Here is a 12,855-nt window from a genome sequence, read left to right on the forward strand (position 1 = left end):
CAATAATTTACAAAAGAAAACAAAAGAAAAGGTAGAATGTGAATCACTTTGACTTCTTCCCCTTTTCTGCTTTTGCTCTATAGGCCTTGGTAGCAACTACGATAAGGATGAGCTCTTCATGCCTAGGCACATGGATATTGGTATACCTTAAGAGCCATTTAGAATGCTCTCTAGCCAACTCCTTCACAACATTTAATTAATTTGGTAGTTCCTCTTTGGCCACGTGTATGCATCTACTAAGTGATTTTAGTTCAGCAACCCTATCTTGACTATGGAAAGACATATCAGACAAACAATCCAAAAATTTAGAAAAGTTCTCCTTCATGACATTGATTCCAATGAGTACTTTTCTTTGGCCACTAGTCTGTGAATCTATGTATAATCTCCTCATAAGTTCAAATCCTTTGTCTTGTGTCTTCTTCACCTTATCCTCTATTTCTCTAAGTCCTTTCTCTACAGACTGGATCATCGCAATCTTAAATTGCATGCTTTGAAGCCACTCAAATAGAGGTTCATCTCCCTTCGACAAGATTTTTGCTTCAACCACTTCCTTGGCCTTCATCAGGATGATCATCTTCAAGAGTGAGATGCAATCATCACACTTCACCCTTTCTCCAACCAAAGTATTGCTATTTGATATAATGTTATCTTTTTCTATTTCCAACCTCAAGATAACATTACCAATCTACTCCACAATAGCGGCCCCTTTTTATTTGAGCTTCTCAATCCATTCTTTATCGATCTAGCCAAAATGCCTATCTTCTTGGAGTTGAGAGATGAGGGCCTGAACTTTAGTAGCAATAGGATTTTTAGTGATTGATGCTCCAGAGATGACTGCTAATGGAGTGACTAGTTGTCTGATGAACTTATTTAACTCTTCTATCTTAGCCTTCATTTTGGTCTTAGAAAACTTTAGACTTTCGAGTTGCCCTTTGATCACCTTGTTGGTTGACTTCCATAAGCCAACTTTGGTGTCATGTCTTACTTCTCCAAGATCCATAGAGTACAAAGTAAAATCTTCATCCGTCATGTCCTCAATCCACCCTCTTTTGTTGGGCTTGACAATCTCCATTATCAGGTGACCTATTTCTGGAGCTTGCCCAAGTATGGACAAGGTTTTATGCTTCTTAACTCTTGTCAATGTAGATTCACAATGGATAGCGAGAGATATAGTATCTTTAGCAGAAGTGCTCTCATCCTTACTTTTCCTTTTTCTCTCTAGAGTATCCTCCAACTAGGAGTCAATACCTATCACCTTTGAGGCCATCTTGAGTGATTCTATGCTGAACATCTTCCTCTTAGCTGGGGTAACTAAAGAGAAAGGATTCTTTGGATCTCATGAGATGAGCTTAGAGGAACTCTGAACTTTATCCACTTTTAGAGTTTTCTTTACCTCTTCATCCAACTCAGTACACTCACTACTATTGCTCTTTCCATCTCCTAAGTCTACTATCTATATTGAAGACCCACTTAGTTGTAGAAGTGTAGCACTTGCTGGCAGAATGAGACTATGATGAGGAGAGGGAACTGGAGTAGTGTGGGAAGAAGGAATTGGTGAAACATGGGGTGATGGAACTAGTGTGAATTGGAGAAACATTGGAACCCAATCCTTTGGCTCTTCCATCTTCTTTTCTTCAGTACTAGTCTGGGTTCCAATGACTGGGAGGGAACCATCATGACAGGTCTTGGTAATGGGGATATTCTTGTCTAAAGGTTGATCACCTCCACCTGATGGTTGTGTTGGCCCTTGAGTGGCAGGTGTTGTAGCTAGTAGAGAAGCTTGAGTAACTACACCTTTACTCCAACTCCTCTTGGTTGTCCATTCAACCCATTTCCCCATTATCTTGATGATTCTAGCCATCATGATATCAAAACTCTTCTCAACATCTACATACAACTTGGAACTAATAGGAATCCTCCTTAACTTAGTTAAATATGTATCTCTATACATATTTTGCCCATCACCCTCCAAGCCTTCTATATCAAAGTTGATACTATATGTTTTGATTTGCTCCATTATGAGCCTAGCAGAAGCACAATCTTTGCTTTTGAGCTCATCTCTACAATTTGCCCACTAATATTCAATAGTAGCAACATGTTTGCTCACACTCTCAATCTGCAACACATCTCTTGCATACCCATTTAGGTCGGACATAGGTCTTATGACCTCATATGCTTCTAATTGATACAGTCTCAAATGCTTTGAGCATATTTTTCACATCAGAGCAAGACTTGCAACTGTAAGCCCCAACCTTCATAGGGAATTCATACCCTTTCTTCTTTAGGCTTGCACTAAGCACATTCACCTGGATCGCCTACCCCATGATCTCTATTAGCATGATCATATCGCTTAGATACCTGGGCAGCTTCAAAGGAAATCCATTGAAAGCTACAAGATACAAATATGAAAAGGATGAGAATTGGATAAAATAACTACCTAACTGACTGATGGCAACCATTGCCTCTAGGCTAAACATCCTCTCTAGGCATCCTTGGAGTTCCTTGCAAATTCTCATTGTAAATGCGTAATTAACTTTGACATATTCTACATAGCTATTCTGCAATTGTAAGCATGGATAGAATTCATAGCTTTTCACATCATTAGGGAAGTTCTCTATTCTAGGAAGGCTTGGCCACAATTATAGAGAAGCTAGCATATAAATTAGGAAAGAAGACATGTAAAAGGTGTTGTAAAAATTTGCAGTGCTAAAGGCTCTAGACAGATGCTCACTTACCTCATAGGCCCAATCAACATACTGTGTATCAGAAAGAAATATTGTTCAACAAAATTAAGTGCTTCTACCTCACCTTTCAATCTATGTAAGAGAACTAGAATGTCTACGATCTTTGGCTTGAGATCAGTGCTGAATAGTGTCTTAGGAACCTTACTCTTAGTGCCCCATGACTTTTGGAACTAGGACCTCATAATTTCTTTTCTCCACACCATTTTTTTTAAGGAGAACTCAGACATTGCCCCTCCTACTGTCAACTCCTAGAACTCTTCCTATTATGGAACTCAAAGGCAATTTACCATAGTTTGCCTATCAATAGAGATTAGAACTATATGATTAGGTAGAAAAATTTATTTGGTATCTGGGTTGTAGTGATTTATGCATTCAACAATTAACTTAGGATCTTGACCTGCCACTGGAAACCCAACTACTTCCACTAACCCACTTCCTTAGAGCTTCTTGGTTATAGGGTGAATTGGCTTCGACCTTAGCCTCCTTTGAAAATCATGCATGTCATAGAAATGGAGTGAGGTATCTGTGAAACTCTACAATGTGGATTTGATCCCATTAAGTTTGTCAAACCCAACAAATCTAGTTGCCATTTTATCTAAGGTAGAAGTGGATCAAAACCTTGAAATTGAAGGAAGTGTAGAGGATAGAATTCGCAAGTATAAAAGATTTGAAAATGTTGTGTAATTCAACAGCATAACAGTTTAAGAAAAAGTGGTAATTTGAAAAAATTTTATTTATCTCTCTATATAGAAATCCTAATCCACCCATTAATCTTCAAGATCTGTGCCACATGAATGATATAAAGGATAAGTCTATTCGATTAGTAAATGCGAGAATTTTTAATAAAATTTTCCATGTCTTTTCACTATTTCCATTGGCCCAACTGTAACTTTCCTTTATTACATACTCACCTTCTCATTTTCCACCTAGTTCTAGAGAATTAAGAATGGAGTACTCTATAAGGAAATATTTGCTCAGCTAGATTCTGCTCACTACACTTCTCCAGCTATGATTAGCTTGTTTCCACTATCATCTTAAGGTATCTTACATGTAATTTGTGTACCCATTTTTCTTATAAAGTTGATTTCTTCATGAATGCAAAAAATCACCTTCATGGGTTGAAAGCCCATCGAGGAGAAGGCTATCTTTAGTTTTTCACTCAAGCTTTGTTTACCTTCTAACTCTTTGGTTAGTCTTTTCTCTAAGTTTGAAAAACCACCAAAGGACTGCAGGGATCAAAAGAGGGCCCACCTCTTCATTTTTTCACTTTACAAATGCCTTTAGTGAAAAATTCACTTCATGGGTCGAAAGCCCGCCATGGAGAAGTCATTTTAGAGTTTTTTGCTTAAAGTGATTTTGAGCACCATGATGAATCCTAGATTTTGTCCAATGTAGAATACTATGATGAAAGTAAGGAGAATCCATAGAACAACTCATTCTCTTCTTGTTTTAATTTGCAAACCACATTTATTAACCTCTATGGAAAATCACCTTCACGGGTTGAATACTTGCTGAGGAGAAGGCAATGTTTGATTCTCTGCAAGCTTCATTTTTTTATGTGTAAATCATGATAAGCCATGAACAAGTCCATCCTCGAAAATAACTTTATGAACATCTTTATGAAACACAAGAATCTCCATTGAATTAGGTACTAAGCTACCCATATGACATCAAGGAGAAACCCACCCAGCCATGAAATGCGACACAAGGGAAATATTGGAAATCCGATGGAGAATATTTTCACCTAAGGAGAAAATACTAGACATAGACATACCCAAACCAAACTAAGACACAAAAATATTTTCCACTTTTGCAAAATGAGTATAGGGTCAAAAGTGGGGCAACATTTTTCAAATGCAAAACTAAAATATTTTGATTGGTTTAAATTCATTTACTCCTCTTATATAAGTTAATGATGAATGTCTCAATTTTTTCAATGTACTTTGTATAGGTTAACTAGTTGTTAAAATATTCATAAATGTGTTTTTATTGTCCTTTAATGGATCACCTTGTCATTTATTCATGTGAATTAAAAATTTGACCCCATCCTATCAAATCACTATTCTTTCAATTAGAATAATATTTATTAAATTAAAGTAAATAAATATTTTATTAAAAATATAATTAAATTTCATTCAATATCTAAGTCATGATAGTATATTCATTGTAGCATATCTTGGGCAACCAAATTTTAATGTCTCATTGATCTCAATTAATAAATTATAATAATTTCTTAGCAACTTACTTCCAATGATGCTCAGCTTCCATGACCATAAAAAATATTCCAACTAGAAATTAATCATCTCCCCATGTGTAAGATATCAAAATATTATCAAAGATCTACTAATAATAGGTTACCAAGTGATCTTGGAGGTTACAAATTCCTTCATGAAAAAGTCCCATCCGCAATGCTAGCATGCTAATATAAATTAAATGTTTCAATATGTAATTGACCATAGCTAATCAACTTTTAATTATGTTATAGAAAATAGTCATGTGACAATCTAATGAAAATTTTAGCAAATCAAAATTCAATGGATGATCAACATGACAATGTATGCCTTAAAATAGTAGTCAATGATCATTTTAAAATAAGATCCTTTAGTTACTTCACTATCTGAAAGATAATATGGAAAGAGGGTAGGAGAAACTAATGAAAATGATTTGATTGTGTGCAAACATATACAATTTATCATAAAATTATCAAATATTATTGTAAAAATGAAATAATCATTCATTCCTTCATTTTTTGGGTAATAATTATTTAGTAATTTATTTAGTCATTTTTCATTTATTAGACCTTGTAATTTTAGCATATGACCAAATTAGTCATTTATTTAGTTGTTTATAATCATAAATTATAAATAGATAGTAGAATTTGATCATTTTCAGTCATGTGACTAAATTTTTTAGTAAAATGACTAAAAGTTTTAGTCATTTATTTGCCCAAATTCTACTAGTGCATGATTAATTGTCTAGATGTGGTGACTCCCCCTAAAGCAAGTGGTTGGTCCTCACTAGATATTCTTGTTGCTTCTAACTCTATTATCCTTTTCTCTAGTGAAGTTATATTTCCTTGTAAATCAACATTCTCCTTTGTCCTCTATTCATATGCATCATATTATAGATGATTGCATTTTTCTTGTAATCATTCATGTTTTTTCAATGTAAGACCATGTATTATTGTTAACTCCACTATCTTCACTAGTTTCTTGAATTGAATGGGAAGGAGAGATATACCAAGTAGCTAGGACAACTAGCTCTTCATTGTAGTACATTCCAAAAGTGGATATTTCTACCTCTCTTTTAATTTTCTTCATCCTCATATCCTTCATGATAGAATCAAAATAAATTTGTATCTACAATATTGGGGTTTGACAAAAATTAGACTCATGATTCCTTCACTATCCTCCTCCCTTCCTTTGGATTGATGGAATCAAAATTGATAATCATTTCTCACTCCAATTCTTTGCCAATGTCATCAAGATCATCATCTTGATTTGGCCTCCACTTTTGACCTATCATCCTATGATAATATTCTTTAAAATATTGCCATAACAATTTCTTTAAAGAGATTGATTTGACAAATTCATCTTTTGAGGTATTCACTTTACAAGACTCTATTCTAAGACCTCTTGGAAATAGTCCCTTTATCTCCTAAATATTAATGCCTAAAATTGGTGCTTTAAGGACTTTTGGCTCTTCTCCAATAACATCTTTCTCAAGAATATATATGTATTCATCTTCCTCATCATCATCATCCTCATAAGGAAAATTTAATTTGAAAAATTATTATGTTTTTTGAGTATGCTCTGTCTCTATAGAAATATACCCCTTATCAATCTCTCCCTCCTTTTCTTCATGTATATCTTCATGATTCCTTTCATATGGAGAAACTATAAGATGTGGTTAGGGAAATTCAGGGGATGGAGATCTTCTTGCTAGATCATCTGGTACTATGACATCCATATTTGGAATTTCAAATATGTTGGGATCAATAAGATTTTATCCCATTCTTCTTCTCTGATACATCCTCAAACCCTCTAGATTTTCAAGATCTTTGTTTGGTTTAACATCATGGGCTTATGTTTCCCTTTTGATAATCTTTTGTCCCTTTCTTTCTTTTAGGTTTATATTAGTGGACTATAAAAACATGTTCAAACTTTCTTCATTATCAACAATAGCTACTTTTTTTTTTCTTCCCCTCCCTAATGTCTCACTCAAGGTGTTATGTATACTTTTGAAATTTTCCAAAAGTATCCTCAATCTCTATTCTAGAATCTTACAATCTGAGAGTGGATCATATTTGGGGTCTTTTTTCCTTATCTCTTCTAAGGTCTCTTTATACATGCACCAATATGCTTTCTTTCTTTTCTAAAAAATGAGATCATCTTCATTTCTAATAATGTCCTTAGGATAGATTAATTCATGTTTACCCTTTGGTGCCTTATTTATCTTGCACATCAATCTCTCATAAAATCCCTTAATGTCATTCATCCTCTTTGAACTCACATTCATATTGTAGGGTTTGAGTGATTGAATCAAATTATTTCTCCCATTTTTTATGACAACAAATGATGAAAGATTTTTAATTCTAGAAAGAAAGTCCCTTACCTATAATTCTCTAGTGGGAAGTTAGTATCTTGTAACATGGAAATTTTTCTCATGACTTCCAAGAAAACAATTCTTTATGGAACATTATTTGGAAGCATAAAAGGCCTTCCTAAAAGACCATATACCCTAATGACTATTGTAAAAGGATAATAATAGATGTCCCCTCACCGATGATACATCTTTGGATCTTATTTAAAGTCAATTGATCTTAATAAAAAATTTAAAGAGTGGTGAAAATTATCAACCTTATGTAGAATTTTTCTCCTTAGGGAGATCCCTAAAAGGTTTTTAAACAATAAAAAACTTGAGCCCTCCCAATCTATTGACATAATAGTGGACCATAACTAGACAAATAATTTCTCCCCATCTCTTTGAAATTCAAAATCCATCTCCTCTGCAAAATAATCCTTATTATGGAAGAGAACCATATGGATCAATAATGAATACCATTTAAAACTAGTAGACTCTCATTTTTCAAAATTGTCAATCCTTCATTAATGTTTCTTTCCAAATATCTTGGGAAGTCTTAAGTCATAGGATCTCTATACTTACGTATACCCAAGGACATCCACATTTTTTTCTTGCTAAATTTTCTCCTGTTCACCAATCCCAAGAAATGCTACAGAGAAATGTGGATGTTGACTAGAGCATCATTATAGTGTCCACAATCTCCTATTGTGTATGAAATAGCCAAGGGAGATGATTTCAACCCATCTACTTCTTTCAATTATGTTGCACATACTTTTCTGCCTTGTCAAAAGCTTTCTTAGACATCTAAAACTTTATAACATTAGTCACCTCTTCATCAAGGAAAAGGCCAAAAGCTTCCTTAATTGAGTTAGCATTTATCTTCAATATAGCACCTTCATTTATAACCCCAATCTCATGTGATAAAGGATCATATCTATCTACCAATTCCAAAAATAGGTCAACATTTGGGAAAATAGTATGCATCACCAATTTTCCTAAGTCATACTACTATACACTGGTAAGTGGGATTCCTGCATTAGCCTGACCATACTATCATTTGAAGATTTCTAGGCCTTTCATGCATATTTAGGTCACATACATCTCCATATTTATCCTTCAAGCCTATTTGTACTTGATTCTTCAACACTTTCTATTAGAGTAATAAAGTTTTTTCTTATTAATTAAATCACATTGATTTAATTATTAAGTCACATTATATCTCTAGTTTACTTAAGATAAACTTTGGGCATATAATAATTAGTTCTTTTATTAATTATTAGCATGCAACCTAGGTTAGTTACCTATTAAGGTTTTGTTCTCCTTTATAAGGATGATCTCTCTTTGTAATTATTACATTGATTCATTTTTTATTATAGCAATTTCTCTTTTTGCTCATTAAGAATGTTTCAACTCTAGATCTGGGAATTCCACAAGTGTTTGCATGCAAGTGATTCTTGGGAGCTATGGGGTTGATCTTCCTTCAACTTCAAGATGGTATCAAAGCTCCAAAACCTCATGAACCTATTATATTTATTAGAGGCTTGTCTTGGCTTTCAGATTTGCACTTTTTTTCAATGGGTTTTATTTTTCATAGCATTTTTGTATTGAATCTAGGGAGTCACTAATTTTTGGTGAACTTTGAGAAAACAAATGGACCTTGATGTTTAACTTGTGGCACCCAAAAACCTCTATTTTCATATAAGGAATGTCCAATTTGGACATTATTGGAATCTAAGGCAAAACAAATTGCTTCCAAATTGGGCACATTTCCCAAGGTGGTGATATTTTGGCACAGAAATTAAGATTTCTTGCATAGAAATCAAGGTTTTTTGAAAAAAAATTGAGGTTTTCTAGCTTGAAAATATAGATTTTTCTAGTACTAAAATTGAGATTCATGGTACAAAATTTGAAACTTTTGGCACTGAAATAGAGGTGATCTATGCATGTTGGAATAAAAAATCAAAATGTATTTGCACAGAAACTAATATTTTTGGCACAAAAATCAAGGCAAGGTGTGTATGTTAGCACAAAAATTGAGGAGCTTTGGCATAGAAATTGGGACATGTTGGCATAGAAACAGAAGAGTTTCACCTCTGCTTGTTGTTTTGACTTTGTTTGGAACTATGTTCACATTTTTTCTCATGTCTTAGGCATATGGACTCCATTTTTTGCAAACAAGATATTGCCAAAAAAATTGATTTCGAGCTAGATGCATTGGTGTAGGTTTTGTTCGTAATTTTTTCCAAAATGGTACCTATTTTTCCTGTCAAAGAGAGGGGTTTTATTTTGCACTCTGGGAGACATATCTTGAGCATCTAATCTTTGATTTGGGAATTCCTTATATTAGTCAAAAGGTCTTTGTGTACTCTTTCCATTGATGTTGGTTATTTTTCTAGATTTTGCTCCCGGCACATTCTATTTAGTTTTTTACCTTTTTGTATTCTAGTAGGTATCTTTGATCTTTCAAGTTCGGTGATTTATTTTGCTTCTTTAGATGATTTTTTCATTGTTTCTACTAACTCTTGTATTATTCTTTTATCTACTTTGATCTTTGGTGACATCCTTTTGTAGTATTTTTGTGAACACATCGAGATAAAGTGTCACTCTATTGCATTTTTGGATCTTGCACATCTTTGTATTTTGTTGTACTCATACTACATTATAAATGGCCTTGAAGGGTTTCATGTTGTCCATATTAACCATCTTCCTTTGTTAAGTGATTTTTCCTTCCATGACATTAGCCTCATGATGTATCAATGATACGTCATTATAGGTGTTTGTATTTCTTTTGTGCTCTTGATGTTCCTAGTTCTTCTTTCTACACGAGATATTGCATTCAATTTTAGTGTTAATGTCTTACCTCTTAGAATTATAAGTGGGTTATATTGGTTCTATTTATTTCTTGGTTTTATGGAGTGATATATGTATTCAGTATTTGATGCTATGTACTAGGTGATTGCAGTGGCTAGATACCTATGCATTTCAATGAGATGAATCATTTTCTATACAAAAATTCTTTCATTCCTATTTTTGGAGGCCATGAAGATACTTTCCATCTTTGATTAATTATCTCTTTAGACTTAGTTTACTCTACCTAGTCATGTTATATATAGGGATGTTCTCTAGATCAGTAGTTTGGTGGTGTTTGCAGCTTCATTATTCAGTGGTATATAACATGATCATCTTTTGTTCCTATCTTCTAGGATATTCCGTACTTTGGAGTCTTCTTCAATCCTTCACTAGTTATTTCATCATTATTTCCTTATTTTTTGGAGTAGGGTTTTTCTCATGTGGATTTCTCTTCTCTATTTCTGTTCTTTTTAGAGATTTGGTTATGCTTGGGTACCTAATCATGATTTGTTTGCTAGGACCCAAATTTACTTTTAGTAGTAGTTTCTAGCTTTTTATCTACTTCCTAAGTTTATCTTAAGGGGTGGGGGGGTTAGAGTAATCAAGATTTTTTTCTTATTAATTAAATCATATTGATATAATTATTAAGTCACTTATTATTTCTAGTTTACTTAAGCTAAACTTTGGGCATATAATAATTAATTCTTTTAAATATATTATTATCATGCAACCTAGGTTAGTTACCTATTAGGGTTTTTATCTCCTTTATAATGACAATCTCTCTTTGCAATTATTATATTTCTTTAATGTTTTACTATAGCAATTTCTCTTTTTTCTCATCAAGAATGTCTCATCTATGGATCTGGGTGTTGACCTTATGGTTAAATCATTTTTCAGTTAGTGACTAAACCCTTAATTAGATTGATTTTCTACATTTCTACCAAGCTCTATAGTTGCTACCAAGCTTTATAGAGTCCGTTGAGAATCACACTTAGATAATAGTATCTTCTAAGCTTCATAAAGGCTACCAAGCTCATTAGTAAAAATCATGGAGAAAGTATTATTAACCAAGCTCTGTAGTGTCTACCAATATGGTATTATTAATAAAGTATAATGAAGGTAGTGTTGTCTAAGTTATAGTGTCAACTAGACATTTTAGTGTCTACCAATTTCTTTAGTATTCACCAAGTCACCAAGTGCTAACTGAGTTTGAACTACTCCTGAGTGATCAATGTGTATCGAGTATGAGTGTCAAATAAATGCTAGAGCTTGTTGGGTTGACAATGTTGCTAAGTATCAGGATATCACCCAAGTGGTCTTCTAAAACCAATTTCCAATAGTGAGCCAACTTAGTGAAGATTATTAATTTGGTGTTGCCATTGACTTTAGAAGGTAATTTATTGGATTGTATATATATGTAATACATCTTATCATATCCAAATGTATCATCAAAGAATAACAAGCAAGAAGAAGAATGAGTGTGAATTAGAAGAAGGCTACAAGTATTATAAGGAAAAATAGAGTCTTATCTATCATAGGAAGGTGATTATTGTATTTCAAAGGAATCTCATTCAACAAACCAAGTTGTAGGTCAAAGATCAACCACTGATTCATCCTAACAAGTGCATTAGCTAAATATTTTAATAAGTTGGACTTAAGGGTTATTTTCAAATATCCTAACTGAGTGTATACTTAATTGTATGTTGCCAATTCTTTCATAAGGTGGACCTAATAGTTCTTGTTGCTCCTAACAGGGAAGCTCACCAAAAGTGATCAATTGTAAGCTTTAACATGCTAAGTTTATGCTACAATTCTAAAGCTTGTGCATATCATCCCCACACCAATTTTACTTTTTGCTTGGAAGGTTTTTGTGTTACCAAATATTGTGTCAAGTGTTACGAATGTTTTAAATCTTTCAGTCTTTCATGCATGCAATTAGATCAAATTATATTGTGAAGGTTTAATTGCTGAATTAAAGTATAAGTTTTATTGGTTCTTGATTCAACCCCTTCTAAGTCACCTAGTCTATACCACATTTCCAATAGGTATCAAAGCTTTTGGTTTTCACATTAGAAGTCTAGTAGCTTGAGAAAATATTAGAAACCATGAAAGTATATAGACTAGAGAAAGCTATTAAAAATGAAAATTTGGATTTGCAATTGGCCATGGAACAATTCAATAAAATAGAGGGGCTCTCTCAATCTTTGAAAAGAAGAAAATATATTTCAACATAAATGAATGACAATCTCTATATTGAAGAAAGAATTGAAGACATTTTCCTGATAGAAGTCCAGATGAAGCTGATGTAGAAATCAAAGATCTACTTGAAAAGAATCTTACTCTTTATGAAGAAGTTAGAAAACTTTGAAGCGAAAAAGAAATTCAATTAGTTAGAATGTGTGAAGACATGGAATAAAAGGACAAAACCAAAGAAGAGAAAATAATGCTAACTAAAAAGATAGAAGAAAAGAATAATGAAATTCATCAACTATCTCTTTAGCAAGTAGGTCTGAATGATCAACTCAATGATGCAAATCAAGAGCTTATCAACTTGAGGAAAAAGAATGAAATATTCTATAATAACCTCATAATAGAAAAGAAAACCAGTGAGAGGATAATGAAATCTCAAGAAAGAATAAATCAATTAGAAAAGTAAACTCAATTTAGACACAAAGAA

The sequence above is a fragment of the Cupressus sempervirens genome, chromosome 10 (assembly GCF_028749045.1).
Source record: "Cupressus sempervirens isolate cs-2001-9-10 chromosome 10, ASM2874904v1, whole genome shotgun sequence".
NCBI lineage: Eukaryota > Viridiplantae > Streptophyta > Pinopsida > Cupressales > Cupressaceae > Cupressus > Cupressus sempervirens.